Source organism: Hyla sarda, unplaced genomic scaffold, assembly GCF_029499605.1.
Source record: "Hyla sarda isolate aHylSar1 unplaced genomic scaffold, aHylSar1.hap1 scaffold_204, whole genome shotgun sequence".
NCBI classification, from domain to species: Eukaryota; Metazoa; Chordata; class Amphibia; order Anura; family Hylidae; genus Hyla; species Hyla sarda.
Genome location: NW_026608702.1, coordinates 260893 through 274633, shown reverse-complemented (window position 1 = coordinate 274633; position 13741 = coordinate 260893). Strand labels below are relative to the sequence as shown.

Here is a 13741-nt window from a genome sequence, read left to right as displayed (position 1 = left end):
TGGTTACATACACAACAAAGCTGGGTTGTTGTTGTTTACACTCTGCAAGGCCTGTGGAAGTGAGTGACATCATAGCACTGTAGTTCTGAGGGTTCTAGATGGATGCAACAATCTCCTGTTGCTTCTATGAAGGCCATAATAGACGACATCACCAAACAGCTCCATAGTCACATACACAGCAAAGGAGAGATGTTGTTTACACCTAGTGATGTCAGTGGTATTGAGTGACATCACAGCACAGTGCTAAGGCTCCTGGGCCTGGACACAGCAGCGGCTGCAATATCTCAACGGAGAATACGTTTATATATATGTGTGTGTGTGCGCGTATATATATATATATATATATATATATATATATATATATATATTTCTCCGCCGAAATCACTTTTAAACCCATTTCCACCTTTTTTTCCCTTCTCTTCCTCTTACTTTTTTTTCACGTTTTTTTACGTTTTTCTCCTTTTCGCCTCTTTTCTGGGCGTATTATTCTTCTTTTTCTTCTTTTTTTTCGTCTAATGCATACCCCATCAGTGCAGCAATGCTTATTCAATACCGCCAGCAGATGGAGACACTGGGGGATAATTTTCTAAGGATTTATACTGATTTTTCCTGTCTGAATTTGTCGCACAGAAAGTTGCAGGCCAAATATGTGTGACATTTCTGCGACTTTAGCTTCTAGAGCATTTTTACAACATTATACATAGGTGCTGAATACATAAAAAGCGACTGTTCAGCGACAGACAAGTCGCATCGGCTGAAAGTAGGCCAGAATGTCAGTCCATGTTGGAGCAGGTTTAGATACAGTCTAAAGCATAGATCTCAAAGTCTGTGCACAGAATTTAGCAAGGGCCTCGCACCTTCTGATGCATCAGGTAGGTGCACTATAGCATAGCCTAACCCTCTGTACTTTGGTCTATATTGATGCGGGACATAGACAGCCAGCTGATGACCAATCCATTAGTGCAATGGATGGCTGGAAGCATTTGTCTTTGCCTTTGCAATACCACAGAAGCAATGCATGGTCAATGTACAGCAATGACACACCTGTGTGAACAGCCAGGAGACCCCCCCATGTTATGTTACATAGTTACATAGTTAGTACGGTCGAAAAAAGACATATGTCCATCAAGTTCAACCAGGGAATTAAGGGGTAGGGGTGTGGCGCGATATTGGGGAAGGGATGAGATTTTATATTTCTTCATAAGCATTAATCTTATTTTGTCAATTAGGAACATTCAGCACCCACCCGCTATCAAGGCAGCTGCCTATCATGTCATGCCCTACCTGCACAGGTGTGCTGGCTACTCAAATGATCCAATTAAGGAGGCCATTTAGTCAGCAGCAGCAGAAGTCCTGTGCCTGGACGCTCCAACAGCGGCCAGACACAAGCAGAAGCAGCAGAAGCAGCAGCAGCACCACCTTTTGTTTTTTGGCTGCAGCAGCAGCAGCAGCAGCAGCAAGGCCCACAGGGCTGGCTAGCTGGCTAGCCAGCAAGCAGGTAGCAATGAAAGTAGGAATCTTTCTTTTTAACCCTGTAAGGGGGTGGTGCACTGTACCCGAAGATACTGCCATATCGGGTCAATGCATAGGGCGACGGAAGCAAGCTTCGAAATCGGCCCCCGTTCTCAAAAATCCATTTAATATATGGTCCCCAGATAGGGGACGTATCAGATATTAAACTGATAAGAACAGATACTACACTTGATCTTAGCCAAAAGGCCGAGAAGCGATAACCGTGAAAGGGGCGGGCCCAACAAGGTCCCCTTCATGGGCACTATCACTGCTTGCTGTCAGGGAGGCTGCCAGACAATTTTCCATGCACACTCTGGGCTGGGGGGCAGTCAACCACCAGTACACACAGCAGAACCTAAACCCATACCATTATTGCTAAGCAGCAAGACAGGGGCCCATTGCACTCCCACGGGGCCTTTTTAAATGCAATCCATAACCCGGATTTGCCAGGAACCCTTCTTACTCCTCCTACTTGCATGTGACACTGGGCTTAGGATCTGCATAGGAAACACACACACAAGCACACACCTACCTTTGTTGCCTGCAGATGCCTCCTTGGCTGTCCCCAAACGGTATCAAACCAACACCCACGGGAAGCTGTAAGCATAGAGGACATGCCTGCACCCCATTGGACTTACCTGTGTGGGTTAAATCCGGGTTATTTGACAACCTATGGCGGTGATGGTTCTGCTCAGGCAGAGCAGTGCTGATGCTCCTCATAAAGCTGTCGCTGCTGTGAAGGTTCTAGGTGACATCACAATCCCTATGGTTACATACACAACAAAGCTGGGTTGTTGTTGTTTACACTCTGCAAGGCCTGTGGAAGTGAGTGACATCATAGCACTGTAGTTCTGAGGGTTCTAGATGGATGCAACAATCTCCTGTTGCTTCTATGAAGGCCATAATAGACGACATCACCAAACAGCTCCATAGTCACATACACAGCAAAGGAGAGATGTTGTTTACACCTAGTGATGTCAGTGGTATTGAGTGACATCACAGCACAGTGCTAAGGCTCCTGGGCCTGGACACAGCAGCGGCTGCAATATCTCAACGGAGAATACGTTTATATATATGTGTGTGTGTGCGCGTATATATATATATATATATATATATATATATATATATATTTCTCCGCCGAAATCACTTTTAAACCCATTTCCACCTTTTTTTCCCTTCTCTTCCTCTTACTTTTTTTTCAAGTTTTTTTACGTTTTTCTCCTTTTCGCCTCTTTTCTGGGCGTATTATTCTTCTTTTTCTTCTTTTTTTTCGTCTAATGCATACCCCATCAGTGCAGCAATGCTTATTCAATACCGCCAGCAGATGGAGACACTGGGGGATAATTTTCTAAGGATTTATACTGATTTTTCCTGTCTGAATTTGTCGCACAGAAAGTTGCAGGCCAAATATGTGTGACATTTCTGCGACTTTAGCTTCTAGAGCATTTTTACAACATTATACATAGGTGCTGAATACATAAAAAGCGACTGTTCAGCGACAGACAAGTCGCATCGGCTGAAAGTAGGCCAGAATGTCAGTCCATGTTGGAGCAGGTTTAGATACAATCTAAAGCATAGATCTCAAAGTCTGTGCACAGAATTTAGCAAGGGCCTCACACCTTCTGATGCATCAGGTAGGTGCACTATAGCATAGCCTAACCCTCTGTACTTTGGTCTATATTGATGCGGGACATAGACAGCCAGCTGATGACCAATCCATTAGTGCAATGGATGGCTGGAAGCATTTGTCTTTGCCTTTGCAATACCACAGAAGCAATGCATGGTCAATGTACAGCAATGACACACCTGTGTGAACAGCCAGGAGACCCCCCCATGTTATGTTACATAGTTACATAGTTAGTACGGTCGAAAAAAGACATATGTCCATCAAGTTCAACCAGGGAATTAAGGGGTAGGGGTGTGGCGCGATATTGGGGAAGGGATGAGATTTTATATTTCTTCATAAGCATTAATCTTATTTTGTCAATTAGGAACATTCATCACCCACCCGCTATCAAGGCAGCTGCCTATCATGTCATGCCCTACCTGCACAGGTGTGCTGGCTACTCAAATGATCCAATTAAGGAGGCCATTTAGTCAGCAGCAGCAGAAGTCCTGTGCCTGGACGCTCCAACAGCGGCCAGACACAAGCAGAAGCAGCAGAAGCAGCAGCAGCACCACCTTTTGTTTTTTGGCTGCAGCAGCAGCAGCAGCAGCAAGGCCCACAGGGCTGGCTAGCTGGCTAGCCAGCAAGCAGGTAGCAATGAAAGTAGGAATCTTTCTTTTTAACCCTGTAAGGGGGTGGTGCACTGTACCCGAAGATACTGCCATATCGGGTCAATGCATAGGGCGACGGAAGCAAGCTTCGAAATCGGCCCCCGTTCTCAAAAATCCATTTAATATATGGTCCCCAGATAGGGGACGTATCAGATATTAAACTGATAAGAACAGATACTACACTTGATCTTAGCCAAAAGGCCGAGAAGCGATAACCGTGAAAGGGGCGGGCCCAACAAGGTCCCCTTCATGGGCACTATCACTGCTTGCTGTCAGGGAGGCTGCCAGACAATTTTCCATGCACACTCTGGGCTGGGGGGCAGTCAACCACCAGTACACACAGCAGAACCTAAACCCATACCATTATTGCTAAGCAGCAAGACAGGGGCCCATTGCACTCCCACGGGGCCTTTTTAAATGCAATCCATAACCCGGATTTGCCAGGAACCCTTCTTACTCCTCCTACTTGCATGTGACACTGGGCTTAGGATCTGCATAGGAAACACACACACAAGCACACACCTACCTTTGTTGCCTGCAGATGCCTCCTTGGCTGTCCCCAAACGGTATCAAACCAACACCCACGGGAAGCTGTAAGCATAGAGGACATGCCTGCACCCCATTGGACTTACCTGTGTGGGTTAAATCCGGGTTATTTGACAACCTATGGCGGTGATGGTTCTGCTCAGGCAGAGCAGTGCTGATGCTCCTCATAAAGCTGTCGCTGCTGTGAAGGTTCTAGGTGACATCACAATCCCTATGGTTACATACACAACAAAGCTGGGTTGTTGTTGTTTACACTCTGCAAGGCCTGTGGAAGTGAGTGACATCATAGCACTGTAGTTCTGAGGGTTCTAGATGGATGCAACAATCTCCTGTTGCTTCTATGAAGGCCATAATAGACGACATCACCAAACAGCTCCATAGTCACATACACAGCAAAGGAGAGATGTTGTTTACACCTAGTGATGTCAGTGGTATTGAGTGACATCACAGCACAGTGCTAAGGCTCCTGGGCCTGGACACAGCAGCGGCTGCAATATCTCAACGGAGAATACGTTTATATATATGTGTGTGTGTGCGCGTATATATATATATATATATATATATATATATATATATATATATTTCTCCGCCGAAATCACTTTTAAACCCATTTCCACCTTTTTTTCCCTTCTCTTCCTCTTACTTTTTTTTCACGTTTTTTTACGTTTTTCTCCTTTTCGCCTCTTTTCTGGGCGTATTATTCTTCTTTTTCTTCTTTTTTTTCGTCTAATGCATACCCCATCAGTGCAGCAATGCTTATTCAATACCGCCAGCAGATGGAGACACTGGGGGATAATTTTCTAAGGATTTATACTGATTTTTCCTGTCTGAATTTGTCGCACAGAAAGTTGCAGGCCAAATATGTGTGACATTTCTGCGACTTTAGCTTCTAGAGCATTTTTACAACATTATACATAGGTGCTGAATACATAAAAAGCGACTGTTCAGCGACAGACAAGTCGCATCGGCTGAAAGTAGGCCAGAATGTCAGTCCATGTTGGAGCAGGTTTAGATACAGTCTAAAGCATAGATCTCAAAGTCTGTGCACAGAATTTAGCAAGGGCCTCGCACCTTCTGATGCATCAGGTAGGTGCACTATAGCATAGCCTAACCCTCTGTACTTTGGTCTATATTGATGCGGGACATAGACAGCCAGCTGATGACCAATCCATTAGTGCAATGGATGGCTGGAAGCATTTGTCTTTGCCTTTGCAATACCACAGAAGCAATGCATGGTCAATGTACAGCAATGACACACCTGTGTGAACAGCCAGGAGACCCCCCCATGTTATGTTACATAGTTACATAGTTAGTACGGTCGAAAAAAGACATATGTCCATCAAGTTCAACCAGGGAATTAAGGGGTAGGGGTGTGGCGCGATATTGGGGAAGGGATGAGATTTTATATTTCTTCATAAGCATTAATCTTATTTTGTCAATTAGGAACATTCAGCACCCACCCGCTATCAAGGCAGCTGCCTATCATGTCATGCCCTACCTGCACAGGTGTGCTGGCTACTCAAATGATCCAATTAAGGAGGCCATTTAGTCAGCAGCAGCAGAAGTCCTGTGCCTGGACGCTCCAACAGCGGCCAGACACAAGCAGAAGCAGCAGAAGCAGCAGCAGCACCACCTTTTGTTTTTTGGCTGCAGCAGCAGCAGCAGCAGCAGCAAGGCCCACAGGGCTGGCTAGCTGGCTAGCCAGCAAGCAGGTAGCAATGAAAGTAGGAATCTTTCTTTTTAACCCTGTAAGGGGGTGGTGCACTGTACCCGAAGATACTGCCATATCGGGTCAATGCATAGGGCGACGGAAGCAAGCTTCGAAATCGGCCCCCGTTCTCAAAAATCCATTTAATATATGGTCCCCAGATAGGGGACGTATCAGATATTAAACTGATAAGAACAGATACTACACTTGATCTTAGCCAAAAGGCCGAGAAGCGATAACCGTGAAAGGGGCGGGCCCAACAAGGTCCCCTTCATGGGCACTATCACTGCTTGCTGTCAGGGAGGCTGCCAGACAATTTTCCATGCACACTCTGGGCTGGGGGGCAGTCAACCACCAGTACACACAGCAGAACCTAAACCCATACCATTATTGCTAAGCAGCAAGACAGGGGCCCATTGCACTCCCACGGGGCCTTTTTAAATGCAATCCATAACCCGGATTTGCCAGGAACCCTTCTTACTCCTCCTACTTGCATGTGACACTGGGCTTAGGATCTGCATAGGAAACACACACACAAGCACACACCTACCTTTGTTGCCTGCAGATGCCTCCTTGGCTGTCCCCAAACGGTATCAAACCAACACCCACGGGAAGCTGTAAGCATAGAGGACATGCCTGCACCCCATTGGACTTACCTGTGTGGGTTAAATCCGGGTTATTTGACAACCTATGGCGGTGATGGTTCTGCTCAGGCAGAGCAGTGCTGATGCTCCTCATAAAGCTGTCGCTGCTGTGAAGGTTCTAGGTGACATCACAATCCCTATGGTTACATACACAACAAAGCTGGGTTGTTGTTGTTTACACTCTGCAAGGCCTGTGGAAGTGAGTGACATCATAGCACTGTAGTTCTGAGGGTTCTAGATGGATGCAACAATCTCCTGTTGCTTCTATGAAGGCCATAATAGACGACATCACCAAACAGCTCCATAGTCACATACACAGCAAAGGAGAGATGTTGTTTACACCTAGTGATGTCAGTGGTATTGAGTGACATCACAGCACAGTGCTAAGGCTCCTGGGCCTGGACACAGCAGCGGCTGCAATATCTCAACGGAGAATACGTTTATATATATGTGTGTGTGTGCGCGTATATATATATATATATATATATATATATATATATATATATATATATTTCTCCGCCGAAATCACTTTTAAACCCATTTCCACCTTTTTTTCCCTTCTCTTCCTCTTACTTTTTTTTCACGTTTTTTTACGTTTTTCTCCTTTTCGCCTCTTTTCTGGGCGTATTATTCTTCTTTTTCTTCTTTTTTTTCGTCTAATGCATACCCCATCAGTGCAGCAATGCTTATTCAATACCGCCAGCAGATGGAGACACTGGGGGATAATTTTCTAAGGATTTATACTGATTTTTCCTGTCTGAATTTGTCGCACAGAAAGTTGCAGGCCAAATATGTGTGACATTTCTGCGACTTTAGCTTCTAGAGCATTTTTACAACATTATACATAGGTGCTGAATACATAAAAAGCGACTGTTCAGCGACAGACAAGTCGCATCGGCTGAAAGTAGGCCAGAATGTCAGTCCATGTTGGAGCAGGTTTAGATACAGTCTAAAGCATAGATCTCAAAGTCTGTGCACAGAATTTAGCAAGGGCCTCGCACCTTCTGATGCATCAGGTAGGTGCACTATAGCATAGCCTAACCCTCTGTACTTTGGTCTATATTGATGCGGGACATAGACAGCCAGCTGATGACCAATCCATTAGTGCAATGGATGGCTGGAAGCATTTGTCTTTGCCTTTGCAATACCACAGAAGCAATGCATGGTCAATGTACAGCAATGACACACCTGTGTGAACAGCCAGGAGACCCCCCCATGTTATGTTACATAGTTACATAGTTAGTACGGTCGAAAAAAGACATATGTCCATCAAGTTCAACCAGGGAATTAAGGGGTAGGGGTGTGGCGCGATATTGGGGAAGGGATGAGATTTTATATTTCTTCATAAGCATTAATCTTATTTTGTCAATTAGGAACATTCAGCACCCACCCGCTATCAAGGCAGCTGCCTATCATGTCATGCCCTACCTGCACAGGTGTGCTGGCTACTCAAATGATCCAATTAAGGAGACCATTTAGTCAGCAGCAGCAGAAGTCCTGTGCCTGGACGCTCCAACAGCGGCCAGACACAAGCAGAAGCAGCAGAAGCAGCAGCAGCACCACCTTTTGTTTTTTGGCTGCAGCAGCAGCAGCAGCAGCAGCAAGGCCCACAGGGCTGGCTAGCTGGCTAGCCAGCAAGCAGGTAGCAATGAAAGTAGGAATCTTTCTTTTTAACCCTGTAAGGGGGTGGTGCACTGTACCCGAAGATACTGCCATATCGGGTCAATGCATAGGGCGACGGAAGCAAGCTTCGAAATCGGCCCCCGTTCTCAAAAATCCATTTAATATATGGTCCCCAGATAGGGGACGTATCAGATATTAAACTGATAAGAACAGATACTACACTTGATCTTAGCCAAAAGGCCGAGAAGCGATAACCGTGAAAGGGGCGGGCCCAACAAGGTCCCCTTCATGGGCACTATCACTGCTTGCTGTCAGGGAGGCTGCCAGACAATTTTCCATGCACACTCTGGGCTGGGGGGCAGTCAACCACCAGTACACACAGCAGAACCTAAACCCATACCATTATTGCTAAGCAGCAAGACAGGGGCCCATTGCACTCCCACAGGGCCTTTTTAAATGCAATCCATAACCCGGATTTGCCAGGAACCCTTCTTACTCCTCCTACTTGCATGTGACACTGGGCTTAGGATCTGCATAGGAAACACACACACAAGCACACACCTACCTTTGTTGCCTGCAGATGCCTCCTTGGCTGTCCCCAAACGGTATCAAACCAACACCCACGGGAAGCTGTAAGCATAGAGGACATGCCTGCACCCCATTGGACTTACCTGTGTGGGTTAAATCCGGGTTATTTGACAACCTATGGCGGTGATGGTTCTGCTCAGGCAGAGCAGTGCTGATGCTCCTCATAAAGCTGTCGCTGCTGTGAAGGTTCTAGGTGACATCACAATCCCTATGGTTACATACACAACAAAGCTGGGTTGTTGTTGTTTACACTCTGCAAGGCCTGTGGAAGTGAGTGACATCATAGCACTGTAGTTCTGAGGGTTCTAGATGGATGCAACAATCTCCTGTTGCTTCTATGAAGGCCATAATAGACGACATCACCAAACAGCTCCATAGTCACATACACAGCAAAGGAGAGATGTTGTTTACACCTAGTGATGTCAGTGGTATTGAGTGACATCACAGCACAGTGCTAAGGCTCCTGGGCCTGGACACAGCAGCGGCTGCAATATCTCAACGGAGAATACGTTTATATATATGTGTGTGTGTGCGCGTATATATATATATATATATATATATATATATATATATATATATATTTCTCCGCCGAAATCACTTTTAAACCCATTTCCACCTTTTTTTCCCTTCTCTTCCTCTTACTTTTTTTTCACGTTTTTTTACGTTTTTCTCCTTTTCGCCTCTTTTCTGGGCGTATTATTCTTCTTTTTCTTCTTTTTTTTCGTCTAATGCATACCCCATCAGTGCAGCAATGCTTATTCAATACCGCCAGCAGATGGAGACACTGGGGGATAATTTTCTAAGGATTTATACTGATTTTTCCTGTCTGAATTTGTCGCACAGAAAGTTGCAGGCCAAATATGTGTGACATTTCTGCGACTTTAGCTTCTAGAGCATTTTTACAACATTATACATAGGTGCTGAATACATAAAAAGCGACTGTTCAGCGACAGACAAGTCGCATCGGCTGAAAGTAGGCCAGAATGTCAGTCCATGTTGGAGCAGGTTTAGATACAGTCTAAAGCATAGATCTCAAAGTCTGTGCACAGAATTTAGCAAGGGCCTCGCACCTTCTGATGCATCAGGTAGGTGCACTATAGCATAGCCTAACCCTCTGTACTTTGGTCTATATTGATGCGGGACATAGACAGCCAGCTGATGACCAATCCATTAGTGCAATGGATGGCTGGAAGCATTTGTCTTTGCCTTTGCAATACCACAGAAGCAATGCATGGTCAATGTACAGCAATGACACACCTGTGTGAACAGCCAGGAGACCCCCCCATGTTATGTTACATAGTTACATAGTTAGTACGGTCGAAAAAAGACATATGTCCATCAAGTTCAACCAGGGAATTAAGGGGTAGGGGTGTGGCGCGATATTGGGGAAGGGATGAGATTTTATATTTCTTCATAAGCATTAATCTTATTTTGTCAATTAGGAACATTCAGCACCCACCCGCTATCAAGGCAGCTGCCTATCATGTCATGCCCTACCTGCACAGGTGTGCTGGCTACTCAAATGATCCAATTAAGGAGGCCATTTAGTCAGCAGCAGCAGAAGTCCTGTGCCTGGACGCTCCAACAGCGGCCAGACACAAGCAGAAGCAGCAGAAGCAGCAGCAGCACCACCTTTTGTTTTTTGGCTGCAGCAGCAGCAGCAGCAGCAAGGCCCACAGGGCTGGCTAGCTGGCTAGCCAGCAAGCAGGTAGCAATGAAAGTAGGAATCTTTCTTTTTAACCCTGTAAGGGGGTGGTGCACTGTACCCGAAGATACTGCCATATCGGGTCAATGCATAGGGCGACGGAAGCAAGCTTCGAAATCGGCCCCCGTTCTCAAAAATCCATTTAATATATGGTCCCCAGATAGGGGACGTATCAGATATTAAACTGATAAGAACAGATACTACACTTGATCTTAGCCAAAAGGCCGAGAAGCGATAACCGTGAAAGGGGCGGGCCCAACAAGGTCCCCTTCATGGGCACTATCACTGCTTGCTGTCAGGGAGGCTGCCAGACAATTTTCCATGCACACTTTGGGCTGGGGGGCAGTCAACCACCAGTACACACAGCAGAACCTAAACCCATACCATTATTGCTAAGCAGCAAGACAGGGGCCCATTGCACTCCCACGGGGCCTTTTTAAATGCAATCCATAACCCGGATTTGCCAGGAACCCTTCTTACTCCTCCTACTTGCATGTGACACTGGGCTTAGGATCTGCATAGGAAACACACACACAAGCACACACCTACCTTTGTTGCCTGCAGATGCCTCCTTGGCTGTCCCCAAACGGTATCAAACCAACACCCACGGGAAGCTGTAAGCATAGAGGACATGCCTGCACCCCATTGGACTTACCTGTGTGGGTTAAATCCGGGTTATTTGACAACCTATGGCGGTGATGGTTCTGCTCAGGCAGAGCAGTGCTGATGCTCCTCATAAAGCTGTCGCTGCTGTGAAGGTTCTAGGTGACATCACAATCCCTATGGTTACATACACAACAAAGCTGGGTTGTTGTTGTTTACACTCTGCAAGGCCTGTGGAAGTGAGTGACATCATAGCACTGTAGTTCTGAGGGTTCTAGATGGATGCAACAATCTCCTGTTGCTTCTATGAAGGCCATAATAGACGACATCACCAAACAGCTCCATAGTCACATACACAGCAAAGGAGAGATGTTGTTTACACCTAGTGATGTCAGTGGTATTGAGTGACATCACAGCACAGTGCTAAGGCTCCTGGGCCTGGACACAGCAGCGGCTGCAATATCTCAACGGAGAATACGTTTATATATATGTGTGTGTGTGCGCGTATATATATATATATATATATATATATATATATATATATATATTTCTCCGCCGAAATCACTTTTAAACCCATTTCCACCTTTTTTTCCCTTCTCTTCCTCTTACTTTTTTTTCACGTTTTTTTACGTTTTTCTCCTTTTCGCCTCTTTTCTGGGCGTATTATTCTTCTTTTTCTTCTTTTTTTTCGTCTAATGCATACCCCATCAGTGCAGCAATGCTTATTCAATACCGCCAGCAGATGGAGACACTGGGGGATAATTTTCTAAGGATTTATACTGATTTTTCCTGTCTGAATTTGTCGCACAGAAAGTTGCAGGCCAAATATGTGTGACATTTCTGCGACTTTAGCTTCTAGAGCATTTTTACAACATTATACATAGGTGCTGAATACATAAAAAGCGACTGTTCAGCGACAGACAAGTCGCATCGGCTGAAAGTAGGCCAGAATGTCAGTCCATGTTGGAGCAGGTTTAGATACAGTCTAAAGCATAGATCTCAAAGTCTGTGCACAGAATTTAGCAAGGGCCTCGCACCTTCTGATGCATCAGGTAGGTGCACTATAGCATAGCCTAACCCTCTGTACTTTGGTCTATATTGATGCGGGACATAGACAGCCAGCTGATGACCAATCCATTAGTGCAATGGATGGCTGGAAGCATTTGTCTTTGCCTTTGCAATACCACAGAAGCAATGCATGGTCAATGTACAGCAATGACACACCTGTGTGAACAGCCAGGAGACCCCCCCATGTTATGTTACATAGTTACATAGTTAGTACGGTCGAAAAAAGACATATGTCCATCAAGTTCAACCAGGGAATTAAGGGGTAGGGGTGTGGCGCGATATTGGGGAAGGGATGAGATTTTATATTTCTTCATAAGCATTAATCTTATTTTGTCAATTAGGAACATTCAGCACCCACCCGCTATCAAGGCAGCTGCCTATCATGTCATGCCCTACCTGCACAGGTGTGCTGGCTACTCAAATGATCCAATTAAGGAGACCATTTAGTCAGCAGCAGCAGAAGTCCTGTGCCTGGACGCTCCAACAGCGGCCAGACACAAGCAGAAGCAGCAGAAGCAGCAGCAGCACCACCTTTTGTTTTTTGGCTGCAGCAGCAGCAGCAGCAGCAGCAAGGCCCACAGGGCTGGCTAGCTGGCTAGCCAGCAAGCAGGTAGCAATGAAAGTAGGAATCTTTCTTTTTAACCCTGTAAGGGGGTGGTGCACTGTACCCGAAGATACTGCCATATCGGGTCAATGCATAGGGCGACGGAAGCAAGCTTCGAAATCGGCCCCCGTTCTCAAAAATCCATTTAATATATGGTCCCCAGATAGGGGACGTATCAGATATTAAACTGATAAGAACAGATACTACACTTGATCTTAGCCAAAAGGCCGAGAAGCGATAACCGTGAAAGGGGCGGGCCCAACAAGGTCCCCTTCATGGGCACTATCACTGCTTGCTGTCAGGGAGGCTGCCAGACAATTTTCCATGCACACTCTGGGCTGGGGGGCAGTCAACCACCAGTACACACAGCAGAACCTAAACCCATACCATTATTGCTAAGCAGCAAGACAGGGGCCCATTGCACTCCCACAGGGCCTTTTTAAATGCAATCCATAACCCGGATTTGCCAGGAACCCTTCTTACTCCTCCTACTTGCATGTGACACTGGGCTTAGGATCTGCATAGGAAACACACACACAAGCACACACCTACCTTTGTTGCCTGCAGATGCCTCCTTGGCTGTCCCCAAACGGTATCAAACCAACACCCACGGGAAGCTGTAAGCATAGAGGACATGCCTGCACCCCATTGGACTTACCTGTGTGGGTTAAATCCGGGTTATTTGACAACCTATGGCGGTGATGGTTCTGCTCAGGCAGAGCAGTGCTGATGCTCCTCATAAAGCTGTCGCTGCTGTGAAGGTTCTAGGTGACATCACAATCCCTATGGTTACATACACAACAAAGCTGGGTTGTTGTTGTTTACACTCTGCAAGGCCTGTGGAAGTGAGTGACATCATAGCA

The 13741-nt window shown here is 46.0% G+C and overlaps 6 non-coding genes across 6 annotated transcripts; all 6 read right to left on the bottom strand.

Annotated features, from left to right (window-relative positions):
• Positions 1–1540: 1540 nt before the first annotated feature.
• LOC130317905 (U2 spliceosomal RNA) lies at positions 1541–1731 on the bottom strand. The gene has a single exon (XR_008864910.1). It is a non-coding gene; the product is annotated as a U2 spliceosomal RNA (small nuclear RNA).
• Positions 1732–3811: 2080 nt separating this feature from the next.
• Positions 3812–4002, bottom strand: LOC130317904 (U2 spliceosomal RNA). The gene has a single exon (XR_008864909.1). It is a non-coding gene; the product is annotated as a U2 spliceosomal RNA (small nuclear RNA).
• Positions 4003–6089: 2087 nt separating this feature from the next.
• Positions 6090–6280, bottom strand: LOC130317903 (U2 spliceosomal RNA). Its single transcript, XR_008864908.1, has one exon. It is a non-coding gene; the product is annotated as a U2 spliceosomal RNA (small nuclear RNA).
• A 2091-nt stretch (positions 6281–8371) lies between these two features.
• On the bottom strand, positions 8372–8562 carry LOC130317901 (U2 spliceosomal RNA). Its single transcript, XR_008864906.1, has one exon. It is a non-coding gene; the product is annotated as a U2 spliceosomal RNA (small nuclear RNA).
• Positions 8563–10648: 2086 nt separating this feature from the next.
• LOC130317900 (U2 spliceosomal RNA) lies at positions 10649–10839 on the bottom strand. The gene has a single exon (XR_008864905.1). It is a non-coding gene; the product is annotated as a U2 spliceosomal RNA (small nuclear RNA).
• A 2087-nt stretch (positions 10840–12926) lies between these two features.
• LOC130317899 (U2 spliceosomal RNA) lies at positions 12927–13117 on the bottom strand. The gene has a single exon (XR_008864904.1). It is a non-coding gene; the product is annotated as a U2 spliceosomal RNA (small nuclear RNA).
• Between the last annotated feature and the right edge of the window lie 624 nt (positions 13118–13741).